The sequence below is a fragment of the Rhincodon typus genome, chromosome 2, assembly GCF_021869965.1.
Source record: "Rhincodon typus isolate 14 chromosome 2, sRhiTyp1.1, whole genome shotgun sequence".
In the NCBI taxonomy this organism is placed as follows: domain Eukaryota; kingdom Metazoa; phylum Chordata; class Chondrichthyes; order Orectolobiformes; family Rhincodontidae; genus Rhincodon; species Rhincodon typus.
This window is the reverse complement of record NC_063333.1, coordinates 62,733,078-62,745,924: the sequence shown is the minus strand read 5'-3', so window position 1 is coordinate 62,745,924 and position 12,847 is coordinate 62,733,078.

Sequence of the window (12,847 nt, the reverse complement as noted above, 5' to 3'; positions counted from 1 at the left end):
CCAAAGAGCATCCCACCAAACCCATCCCATCACCCTGCTTGGGGTTTTTACCATGGCTAACCCATCAAGCTTGCACATCCTTGGAAATTACAAGGCATTTTTTTTAAAATCATGGCCAATCCACCTATCCCGCACAGCTTTGGACTGTGCGACGAAGCCGGAGCACCTAGAAGAGTGAACATGCAAACTCCACACACATGAGCTTCCAAGGCTGGAATCAAATCCCAGTCCCTGGCACTGTGAGGCAACAATGATAACCACTCTGCCACCCTAGACAGTGTTCAACAAGGTACCTCATGAAAGTTAAGTCATAAGATATTAGCCCATGATTTTGGAGATAGTATATTTCCATGGACAGAGAATTGACTCAAGGGCAGGAAACAGAATAGGAATAAGGTGTTCTTTTTCAGATTGGTGACTTGTGACCAGTGGGGTTCCGTAGGGATCAGTGTTGGGACACCAATTATTTGCAATATATGTGAATGACTTGGAGAAAGGAAGTGAATGTACTGTAGCCAAATTTCTGGATGACACACAAATAGGTGGAAAGGCAGGTTGTGAGAGGAATATGAACAGTTTACAGAGAGATATTGATAGGTTAAATAAATGGGTAAAACATTGGCAAATGGAGTATAATGTGGGAAAATGCAAAGTTGTTCTTTTTGGAAAGGAGAACAAATTATTATTTAAATGGAGAAAAATTGCAGAAAACTGCAACACAAAGGGACTCTTAACTGCCCTCTTAAATTTCCCTGGCAAGCCACTCAACGGGCAGTTAGGAATGGGCAATACATGCTGGCTCAGTTAGCAATGAACTTATCTAATGAATTCATAAGAAGCATTTAACAAAACTAAAAACAATGCACTTGGTTCTCTGCACCTTGGAATTTGGCAGCTAATATTCAGTTAGTTAATAGTCTGCTTTTTTTAAGGATTTTGTATTTGAATTTAATATTGTGCAATGATACGGGAATTAATCCAAATGGGAGAATGCAAAGGGATTCTAAAAATACATTAAGGACAAAAGGGTAACTAGGGTGAGAATAGGGCACCTTAAAGATCAGCAAGGCCGCCTACGTGTGGAACCGCAGGAGATGGGGGAGATACTAAGTGAGCATTTTGCACCAGTGTTTACTGTGGAGAAGGATATGGAAGATACAGAACTTGGGGAAATAAACAACATCATCTTGAAAAATATCCACATTACAGAAGTGGAGGTGCTGAACGTCTTAAAATGCATAAAGATGGATAAATCCCTGCGACCTGATCAGTGTACCCTAGAATTTTGTGGGAAGCTAGGGAAGTGATTGCTGAGTCCCTTGCTGATTTATTTGTATCATCGATGGCTACAGGTGAGGCACCAGAAGACTGGAGGTTGGCTAATATTGTGCCACTATTTAAGAAAAGTGGTAAAGAAAAGCCATGGATCTATAGACCAGTGAGCCTGACATCAGTGTTGGGCAAGTTGTCGGGGGGAATCCTGAGGGACAGGATATACATGTATTTGGAAAGGCAGGGACTGGTTAGGGATGAAGACAACAAACGCTGGAGATCACAGTGGGTCAGGCAGCACCCAGGGTGAGACTTGAAATGTTAGCTGTTCTCTCTCTCCATGGATGCTGCCTGACCCGCTGTGATCTCCAGCATTTGTTGTTTTCATTTCAGATTCCAGCATCTGCAGTAATTTGCTCCTACTGACTGATTAGAGACAGTCTACACGGCTTTGTGCATGGGAAATTGTGTCAACTATTTGTCAGCTTCCTCTCATTGCAATTTCTTTCTCCTGATTAATCTTTTAGACATTCTGTGCCATTCTTTATATTCTGACCAGTCACCTGACCTGTTTGTAATAATTGTGCAATTAAATGCTTTTCCTTTAAATGACACCTAACTTATTTGCTGGGTCCTTCCCTTTGAATTCTTTTTCATAGTAAGAACGTACTTATTCTAACTATTCTGAAATATGTCCTTAGATGCCAGTCACTGCTTCTCTTTTGTTCTATTTCCAACCCTAGAATCCTAGTTCACTCCAGTTTGCTCAGCTTTTATGCCCGTAATTGTTGCCCTTATTTAAATTTAAAACACTAATCTTGGACCCAATTATCTTCCTTTCAAAATGAATGTTAAATATAATCATATCTTGATATCTCTACCTAGAGTTGCCTTTACTTTGAGGTCATAACTTAATCATCTAACATTACACAATACAAAGTTTAATATAACCTGTTCTCTGGTTGGTTCCATAATATGTTACTCAAAGAAACTATCTTGAAACACTCCATGATCTTCTCATAAAGACTAATATTGCCAATCTGATTTTTCCAGTTTATATGTACATTAAAATCACCCATGACTATTGCCATCTCTTTACCACAAAAGCAAAATGTTTCATCATCTATACTTCATTCTACATTAAGGTTACTATTAGGGTGCCTGCAGACCACTCCCACTAGTGATTTATTTTCCTTGCTATTCCTCATCTCCATCAAAATCAATTTTATATCCTGGTTTCCTAAACCAATAGCATCTCTAGCTATTGCACCAATGCCATCTTTATTTAAGAGTGCTTCTCCTACACCTTTACGTAGTTTCCTATTAATCTTGTATGTCATATACAATATTTAGAACCCAATCCTTGTCATCCTACAACCACATCTCTGTAAAGATTGTTAGATCATATTTTTAATTCAGTGTACACTATCAATTTGTTTATGCTCTTACAAATTCAGAGCCTTTAGTTTTATTTTCTTGTTATCTTTGTAACATTTAGACTTGTTTGTTGGTCTGTTCTTAGGTTTTTTTCTTTCTCCGTTCCTTCCATTCTCTAATTTTTATTTCCAATATTATTGATTTGCTCTCTGATCAATTGTACACTAGATTTGCTACATCTACACAAGCTTGATCCCTCTCCTCCCACATCCCCTCCTTGTTTGATTTAAAACCAACTCTAATTCCTAAGATACAAGACTCGCTGGAACACTAGTCCCCGCATAGTACAGGTGTAGCCCATCCCAGTGTTGCAGATCCCACTTTTCCCAGTGCTGGTGTTAGTATCCCATGAACCAGTACCCACTTCTTCTCACAAGTCTTTGAGCTATGCATTCATTTCTTTAATCTATTTGCATTTTTGTTCTATGCCAATTTGCATGTGCTCAGGTAGTAATCCAGAGATCTTCACCTTTTACAGAGACAACAAGGTGCAGGGCTGGATGAACACAGCAGGCCAAGCAGCATCATAGGAGCAGAGAGGCTGACGTTTCGGGCCTAGACCCTTCATCAGAAAAGGGGGAGGGGAAGGGGGTTTTGAAATAAATACGAGAGAGTTGCAGTGGGAGAGAGATCCCTTGAGGTTTGTCCGGAGGGAGGAGGGTAACTTCTTCAGGTTAGGCATCCTTAGAAGAGGCTTCGCAGTGGGGTTAAAATTGAATCAGAGATAGTAGGTGACGGTGGAGTATATTGAAAATTGTGTAACTAAACTACAGCATAACAATGCTATTGCAAAAAGCATTTGCAGGTGTGGTTAAAATTAAAGAAATTGAGTCGAAACAGATATAAGAGTACATGCCGAATAGACTGTTGCGTAGATCCTGTGGTTAGGATGTGGGGAATAATTTGTGAGTGTGTCAGGTGAAGATATCGTGAAATAAATTAACAGAATGTAACGACCGTTAATTGCAGTTTGAGGGAGGTTCAAGTGAAAATGTATAAAAAGCACGATTAAAGCTGTTGCTGCAGAGGTCTCAACTTGCAACTATATAGTCTATATATAAGAAGAAATAAAGCTGGATATTTGAAAAGATTGCAGTCTTCTTCCTTATTCCTTAGGAACCCAACAACTTGGTGTAGTCGGCAGGATCACAATGACAAATGTTGGAACGCTGAAGACTCCCTACACCTTATCAGCACCCAGAGGTAAGGACTCCTCTTGATTCTAAAAGTCCTCGGGTGTAGTGAAAGCTCAGACCCACTTTGTCCAATGTGATCCGTAACCTGTCCATGATCTCCGACTTAAGCCCGTAGTATGTACACATGTCTGTAATCGGCAGAGAGAAAGTGTGATCTCTGGCCTATGGCTCATTGAGTCCCATCAGCTCTAAGTCCATATAAATATCCAGAAATAATGCCTAAGTCCAACTTACCTGCAACAGCGAAAGGAGGGGAGGCCCCACCTGATATTTCTGCAGATGAAGTTCTCCAAAAATTAAAGAGATACATTGAAAACAATTTGACCTCTCGAAAACTTTGACAGATATCCATCACAAGTATGGAACCTCCACAGGACAGTGGTCCCTGGATAATAATAAACATGTTTGGGGTCAAACTACTTAATTAGAAGATTAAAAAAATGCATTCGCTGGTCTGTACGTGTAATGCAACAAATTAGACAGTGACAAGAAATCATAGACAAATCTAATCATGATCGTGAAATAAATAATTTAAAGGAACATTGAAATCTCTTTGTGAAGAAATTAAAACAACTAAACAAAAATTGGCTGAGAATGAGAACCTTCAGTAATGAAAAACCCTTCACCCCCACCATATCTGATAACTCCCCTATATATTGGCAATGGGATACCCCAAGACCTGGGTAAAGTGCAGGTTCTGGGAAATGGGGGCAAATAATCTGGTCTCAGTTCTGGTGAGTTTGAAGAAGAGGACCAGCCATTTAGTTTATGGCCAGTACAGACAAGAAGCCATCAGGAGGAAAAAAGACAAAGAACAAGTAAGGTGGTCCCTCATCCAAATGGGACAGCTCCAACAACAGAATGAGGTAATATAGAAGTCAAGTCATGACAGGGAAAAAACAGCGCTAAAAAGCCAACTAGATGCTGTCTGTGAGAAATTGAAATGCACCAAAAGAGCCAGGAACAACAGGAGGAAACTTCCTGACAAAAGAATCCAGACCCCCAACCAAACCCTCCAAACTGGTCTATCCAGGAGCCCGGTGGAGGACAACTCTACCCCTTGCTATACCAACTGGAAAGCGAAATACGAAAAAGAAAGAAAGCCGTATCCTCTACTGACTCCAGTGATGACAAAGGGCCCTGTTTAACCCCCTTACTGACCAGGCAATGGAAAACCTGGTCCCAGGAAAAAAACTGAAAAAGGAGGGAGGATTGAATACAAATACGAATGGGCTGACAGCATGGACATGACCCTGCGCCACCAAAGCTGAGAGACAAATGGTCCAAAGAACTAACCACCACCCCCCCCACAAAAAAAAAGTGGAGGCTTAAAGACTTGGGAGCAACTGGAATGGCTGCGAAGGAAAAAGAACAGAGAGAGAAACTAGCTTTCTGTAAGTCACATTCACTGAACTAAGTGTTAATTCTCTGTGGTCTGGTTTGAATGTACCTTTGTTTTTGGTTGTTAAATGTTGTCTTGTATAATATTTGTGTTTTCATTCCCTGGAGCTCAAGATCCAGGAATGCTTTGAATTTAGTTTGCATTTTGGGAATCTATGGTAATTTGAAAGGGTAGTGTGTGCCTGTATCAGTGTGGAACATTTATAGTTAATATAATGTCCTTTTAAGGAACTATCAGCAGTTGTGTAAAGCAAAAATCTGCAACAAAATGTTGATTTAAAAATTGGGTCATAAATCTTGGTAAAAATTTACCTCTTGGAATGGGAAATTATCACCTTTGGAATTTCATTTTCTGGCCAGAGTGAACTTTCAAATACTGTTTTAACATATGAATGAAGTTTTAATTCTAGATGATAAGATTTTCTCATTGTAAACGTACTTTGGTGTGAAAGTATCCAAGTAATGGGAAAAATAGAATTTTGGAAATGCAGTTCTCTTTGAACAAAATTCTGATGAAACTGGTATCAAGGAATTTTAAAAAGGACAGTACAATCTAACAAAGGAAGTGGGCTTTTCCTTTGTCAATTATAACACACTTACTTCTGTACAGGAGGAAGAGAGATGGTTAACGTAATTTGATCATAAAATCCCTACAGTGTGGAAACAGGCCCTTCGGCCCAACAAGTCCACACCGACCCTCCGAGCATCCCACCCAGACCCATCCTCCTATAACCCAGCTAATTTACACATCCCTGAACACTACAGGCAATTTAGCATGGCCAATCCACCCAGCCTGCACACCTTTGGACTGTGGGAGGAAACCAGAGCACCCGGAGGAAACCCACACAGACGCGGGGAGAATGTGCAAACTCCACACATGCAGTCGTCCAAGGGTGGAATTGAACTGGGATTCCTGGCGCCGTGAGGCAGCAGTGCTAGCCACTGAGCCACCATGACACCCCTATGTCCAGAAGCTTTCACCCCACCCCTTAAACCACTACTAATTAACCCATTCTGCTTGAAGTGGAATGGATGGATGTTGTTTTGTTTTTCAGTGACTGAAAGATGCTGAAGGCTTTCACCAATGGCTACGAATTTCTGAACCTGTCTACAGATTTTCAATGTCGCAACATAATGATGGATGAAGCATCATCAACCCATCAAGCCTTTCGTTAACAACACATTTCAGCAATAGAGAACTACTGCGAAAATATTAAATGTATTGGGCATCAGGAACTTCAATGCAGAAAAGTTGTTAGTGACTGGAGGAGTAAACAGAATTTTGAATTTGGATGAATTTACATTGGAGATATATCAAGTATCTAGAATGAGTTATAAAGTAACTTTAAAATGTGTGGTTCACCTTAGAGAAAGAACAAAGTGTGTTTTGCCTGAATCAAACAGAAATGTTGGGCTTCTGTTTTAAAATATTATAAGATGATTTGCCACAGACGACAAATCTCTCCAGATCTCTGGAATTAGGTGGTAATGGTTAAATTTCAAAATTAGATGAGATGAAATAATTAGGGATATAAAGTAGTGGCAGAAGAAAAACAAATTGGAATAATGGGTTGAAATGGCAATAGAAGTTAACATGCATTTTAGTGGAAAAGAAGTTTAGGTGAGAGTACTGAACTTTCTCTTTCTCTTGGTGATGTTTGTGTCCTTGTCTTTCCTTTCAAGAGGACTGAACTTGGTCATTGAGCCACTACCCGAGGCATCAGGACCATATGTAGAGAAATAAGTAGAATCTCATAGATCTTTCGATAAGCTGACACAAGAGTCAAGAATGCGTGACATGGTCTTGGGATACCAATGGTATTGTGCAGAAGTGATTGTTACCTCGGAAGTAACAGATATGAGGGAATGCTTGGTTAAAAAATTGCACTGAAGGACGGGTCACAGACGTACCCCTACTTGACAAATGGATTAGTATGGCTTGGAAGAGCACAAGAGCATAGTTTAAAGGATAAGTCACTGACACATAATACATAGAGAAACTGACTTTAAAAAAGCAATAGTGAGCTAAAGTGAAACGGCCCAAAAATGATGACATACAGATACCTCGAAAAAGAGAACTGAGGAATTTTGAGTCTGTGTTTGATGTTAATGAGCAATGAGTGACTGAACTTGAAGCCCGATAAGAATTGTTGCAATAGTCCAAGATGGGGAAGTTAATTGTACTTATAACAGTGTGTATTTTGAGTGTTGCTTACTAGTAACCTGCCAATCCCCTGCAATTGAAGGGAGACAAATAACAAGGGAATTGCATGTAAATACATTTTTGTAAACATCTTACATGCATGCCAAACATACCAATGTCTCCAACTGCTGGGTTTATTCACAAATTCCCATACCACATCCATAAGGAAATGGATAAACTTAAGCAGCCCCTAGCTTCCACTTTGTGGAGTTGGGCTACAGGTTGGTAGGGATCATTGGGTACGTTATTAATTCAAGTAATTATACATTTTATTATTGTGATTCTTATTCTGTATTTCTTGTTTACGTTGCTTAAATGTTGTATTCAGCAAATGTGAAGCCTAAAGTTCAGTATTTTACTGCTGTTCAACACTCGAGGCGACCTACAATATCATTGTTAGCTTGCTTTGCTTGAGTGATTCTGTTTGGGAAGAATCAAAGGGGGGAGTTGTGGAATATATTGAAAATTGTGTGATTAAGCTATAGCATAACAAGGCTTAAATTTACAAATGCGTTGCAAAATACTGACTTGCAAGTGCAGTTGAAACTAAGGAAATCGGTTTGAAGCAGATATAAGAGTACGTGACGAATAGACTGTTGCCTAGATCTTGTGTTTAGAATATAGGGAATAATTTGCGAGTATGTCACAGGAAGATATTGTGGAGTAGATTTACAGAATGTATTGACCGTTATTTGCAGTTTTGGGGAGGATCAATTTAAAATATATAAAATGCACAATTAAAACTGTTGCTGCAGAGGTCTCAATGTGCAACCGTGTAGTCTACATATAAAAAGAAATAACGCCGGATATTTGAAAAAATCGCAGACTCATTCTTTATTTCTTAGAAACCCAACAGTGACCCTGATCGACATCATCAGAAAGTCAACCAAGAAATTGTCATCTATGTCTGTGGAACAACACATCGTGAAGTTATCTACCAGTTTTGTTATTTGCTTTTATTTATCCCTTAACAGCATTTGTCAGTCTTTTATGCAGTTGGGGCTGAAAACAAAGGATAGACTGATTAGGTTACTTTGTTGTTTAGTTTTATGGTGCTAAAGTTACTATATTTTTAATAAATTGCTAAATCTTTTGTTTAATATATAAACTGGTATATGAAATTGATTATTTGCAGCCTGGGATTGGTTATTCAAAAGTCTGGTTAGGAACCAGTGGGGTCAATTTTGAGGGTCTTTGAAGGTTTTAGTTTTATTGTGTTGTGAATACAGAGGTAGAAAGGCTGATTTACCTTGGCTGTCTGTCTCTGTGTTGTAACACTATATTGTTAACACCAACATTGATCACAACCATTAAACTGTTCCCTCCCATGCAAGTTCTTCCCAAAGGCAGATATCCAAATTCTGGCACTGGGTGGATGACACATCCATCTGGGCTCAAGCTCTTTACTGCAGAGAACAGTGTCAATCCCTCCCATTATACTGTACCCTCCTACCATTACATTTCCTTTTACTCACCTCCACTTAAATGGCTTCCTTTGCCATCATAACATGATACATCTGTTCATCCAAACACCCATTCTCATCCAAACATGCAAAAAATCTCTCAACCCATTGAACAATTATGAAGCCTGAGCCTTCTGTGCTCCAGCCTTCTTGCTCCCTGATGTGCCTCAGTCACAGTCATGCCCCTCACCCCGCCCCAACCTATTCTAAGGGATGTGCCAACCTCTTGGAATAAAGTATTCAAGTAACTTTACCCCTCCTTAGAGCAGATCAGCCTCTAGCTCAAGATATTGCCTAATCACCCTGCTCAGAGAATGTGTTTTGGAGCAGGAGGGTCTTGAACCCAGGCCTTTGGGCTCAGTGGTGTCAACGCTAACTACCACACCACACAAGAGCCCTCTAATAGATTAAAACCCAAAAGAACTGCAGATGCTGGAAATCAGAAACAAAAACAGAAATTGCTGGAAAATCTCAGTAGGACAGGCAGCATCTGTGGAGAGAAATCAGAGTTAATGTTTTGGATCCAGTGACCCTTATTCAGTTTCTGTTCCCTCTAATAGATTGTTCAGAGAATTTATTCCACATCTCTGGAGCAGGTGAAACTTGAACCCAGGCTTCCTACCTCAGAATTAGAGACACTATCGCTGCACCACAAGTGTTCTCAGCCTCCAGTTTTTTTTCTATTATACAGCCTCCAGCTCAATAATTCTGAGCCAAGGTTTCTGTTGTTGAGGTATTTAATGCAGACTTGTTTGACTGGATTGCATCCAAAAACACCTATATACAGCGATCCATATACACCATATCACCTTCCCTGCCATCTTTATTGTTAATTAAATGATAATTTCAGTTAAATTATAATTAATAAACATTACATCTCACAGTCAGTTTAGTACTGCCTATAAACATTACTAATAATAATAAACTGCTTCCAGTTATAGATAGATATAGATAGTTTAAGGCCCTTTAATACAATTTTTCAACATTAGTAATATACACACAGACCCTAACAGCAATTATTCATGAACCAATCAACCCAAAACTTTCCTATGATGTTGATTTTTATTTCATCTGGGTGTCCTCCAAAAGCTGCAGCTGTTTAAAGCCAGGCCCCTGAGCTTGTGGGCTTCAACATTTCCTGCTGTTCCTCCAAGCCTGGGCTACAACTAATTCTCAACCTCCTCTCTTGCTGCTGTTTTGAAGCAATGAGTACTCCATTCCTTGCTGGACTGAATTTGAGATATTGATGTATCACGGGACAACCAATCATTTGTAGCGTATGCAGCCTATGACCTGCTCATAGAATTGTAGTATTGATAAGCTGGTCCAGTTCATGTTGATGGTGAGGAACTAAGAGATGGCAGGTTTTCTCTTGCACTTCTACACACATAGAAATGTTGAAATTGCAAAGCTCTGCAACCAGTGGAAAAGGTAATGGGCTGGATTTATTACCAACAGTACCAGTACCTTATTATGCAAAAAGCATTTGCTTTAAAATAGCTTTTTAAAATCTTCAACATGAAAATGATTAATACTAATCAAAGATGAACTTTGCTTGGATGTGTTGTGCAAACAAAGAAAGAGTGATGTGCAAAAGAAAACATTTCCACACAGAGTAATTAGGAAATGGAATGCACTGAAGGCGAGCACAATTTTGTCATTTAAGAAACATTTGGACAAGTACGAGGATGGGATTGGTATGGAGGGATATGGACCAAATGCAGGCAAATGGGACTAAATTAATTGTGAAAACTGGGTGGCATGGACAAGTTGGGCCAAGAGACCTGTTTCCATGCTGTAAAACCCTATGACACTGCTTGGAAATGCATGGAGGCAGGTTCAATTAAGGCACTCGGAAGGGCATTGGATGTTTATTTGGATTGAGATATGTGCAATGATATGGGGAAAAGGCAGGAGATCGGCATTGGTAATAGAACCAGTGATGGAACAGTGGGCCGACTGGCCCCCTTCTGAGCCTTAACAATTCTATGAAACTGTGTTATTTGGTAAAGTTGTAGAAAATATTGAACCATGTTGTACAATTCTTACTGGTTTTATTTAACATTGTTCTGCATGTCATTGGTCTCAATCCAAAAAAAAATGAAGCTGCTCCCAATGACTGTGTTACCAGTCAGAACCTATGAAAAAATTATAATAATTGACAAGGCACTTTAACCCATCAAGTACAATTATAGCCCAGACCTTGACAGCTGTATGCAGCTGCTTTTAATTACCATTTCAGCAATATAAGATGCATTCGGGGGGGAAGTGATGGAACAAAAGTATTATCGTTAGACTATTTAATCCAGTGATCCAGGTAACCTTCTGGGGACCAGACTTCAAATCCCCCTATGGCAGATGGTCAAATCTGAATTAAACAAAAATATGTGAGATACATTTAGCACAAAGGATTAATAAGTAGCTCCACGTACTTCAATTTTGTAACAAACAATGAACTGAATAATTGCAATGTTCTCATGATCGTAGTTAAAATGGATTAATGCCAAATACAGCAGGAATGCTAACCTTTTCTTCACCATGAAAGTAACAGAATGTTCCTGAATTGATTTATTTACTTGTATTTCAGATAGGATAATGGTAGAAAGGACAAATGTTTCCACTGAACCAGAGTTCCCAGGTGTTGCAGGAAGGCAAAAAAGATTGGAAATCCATTAGATTGGGTTTCTATCTCCACAACACTATTTGAAATGGGCAGACCTTGTCTGCACCACAATAGGTTCACACCCAGCATTGCCAGTGTAAAAAAGGAAGGACATCTTGACTTCTTCATGACTATTTTTTTGATGCTTGTACAAATCAACCTAAAAGAAATATCACCTCATGCAGGTTACATATTTTCCTTCCCTCAATTTAACCCTTGTGCTTTGCAATTGCTGATCTTCCCCAGCAGCAGCAAGAAAGCCCTGCGATTTTTAAAAATTCATTCACGGGATGTGGACATTGCTGGTTAGGTCAGCATTTATTGTCCATCTCCAATGGCCTGGCATAGTTAGTGGTAAGCTGCCTCTTGAACCACAGCAATCTTTATGGGGTCAGGATACCTTGTTGTTAAGAATGCAGTTCCAGAACTTTGACACAGCAACAATGAAAGAACAGCAAAACCGTTCCAAGTCAGGATGGTGGATAGCTTTGAGGTGATTTTGTAATTGGTGATGTTACCATGCATCTGTTGCCCATGTCCTTCTAAGGGTAAAGGTCACGGGTTTGAAAAATGCTTGACGAGTTACTGCAACACCTCTTACAGATAGCACTCACTGCTACCATTGTACATGGGTGGTGAAGGGCTGGAATGTTGGAGATGGTGAATTGGGTGCTAGTCAAGCAGCCTGCTTTATCCTGGATTGTGTAAAACATATTGAGTGTTGTTGGAGCTGCACCCATCCAAGTTAGTAGAGGGTATTCTGTCACACTCCTGACTTGTGCCTTGTAGTTGGTGGACAGACACTGGGGTTATTGGAGTTGAGCTACTTATCACAAAGTTCATAGTCCCTAATATACAGTTGCCATCACAGTATTAATTTTGTTGCTTTAATTCTGGTCAAAGGTAACCCCTTAGCATGTTGATGATGAGAGACTCAGTCATATCAATGCCAATGAAAGTCAAAGTGCCATGATGAATTTTTCTCTTGTTAGAGATGACCATTGATTGACACTTGTGAGGCACCAATGATACTTGCTAGTTATCAGAACAAGCCTTTTTTTTCTGAAGAAGGGTCTAGGCCCGAAACGTCAGCTTTCCTGCTCTTCTGATGATGCTTGGCCTGCTGTGTTCATCCAGCTCTACACCTTGTTATCTCTTAAGCCTGGATAATGTCCAGGTCTTGCTGCAAATGGACAAGAACTGCTTCGATATC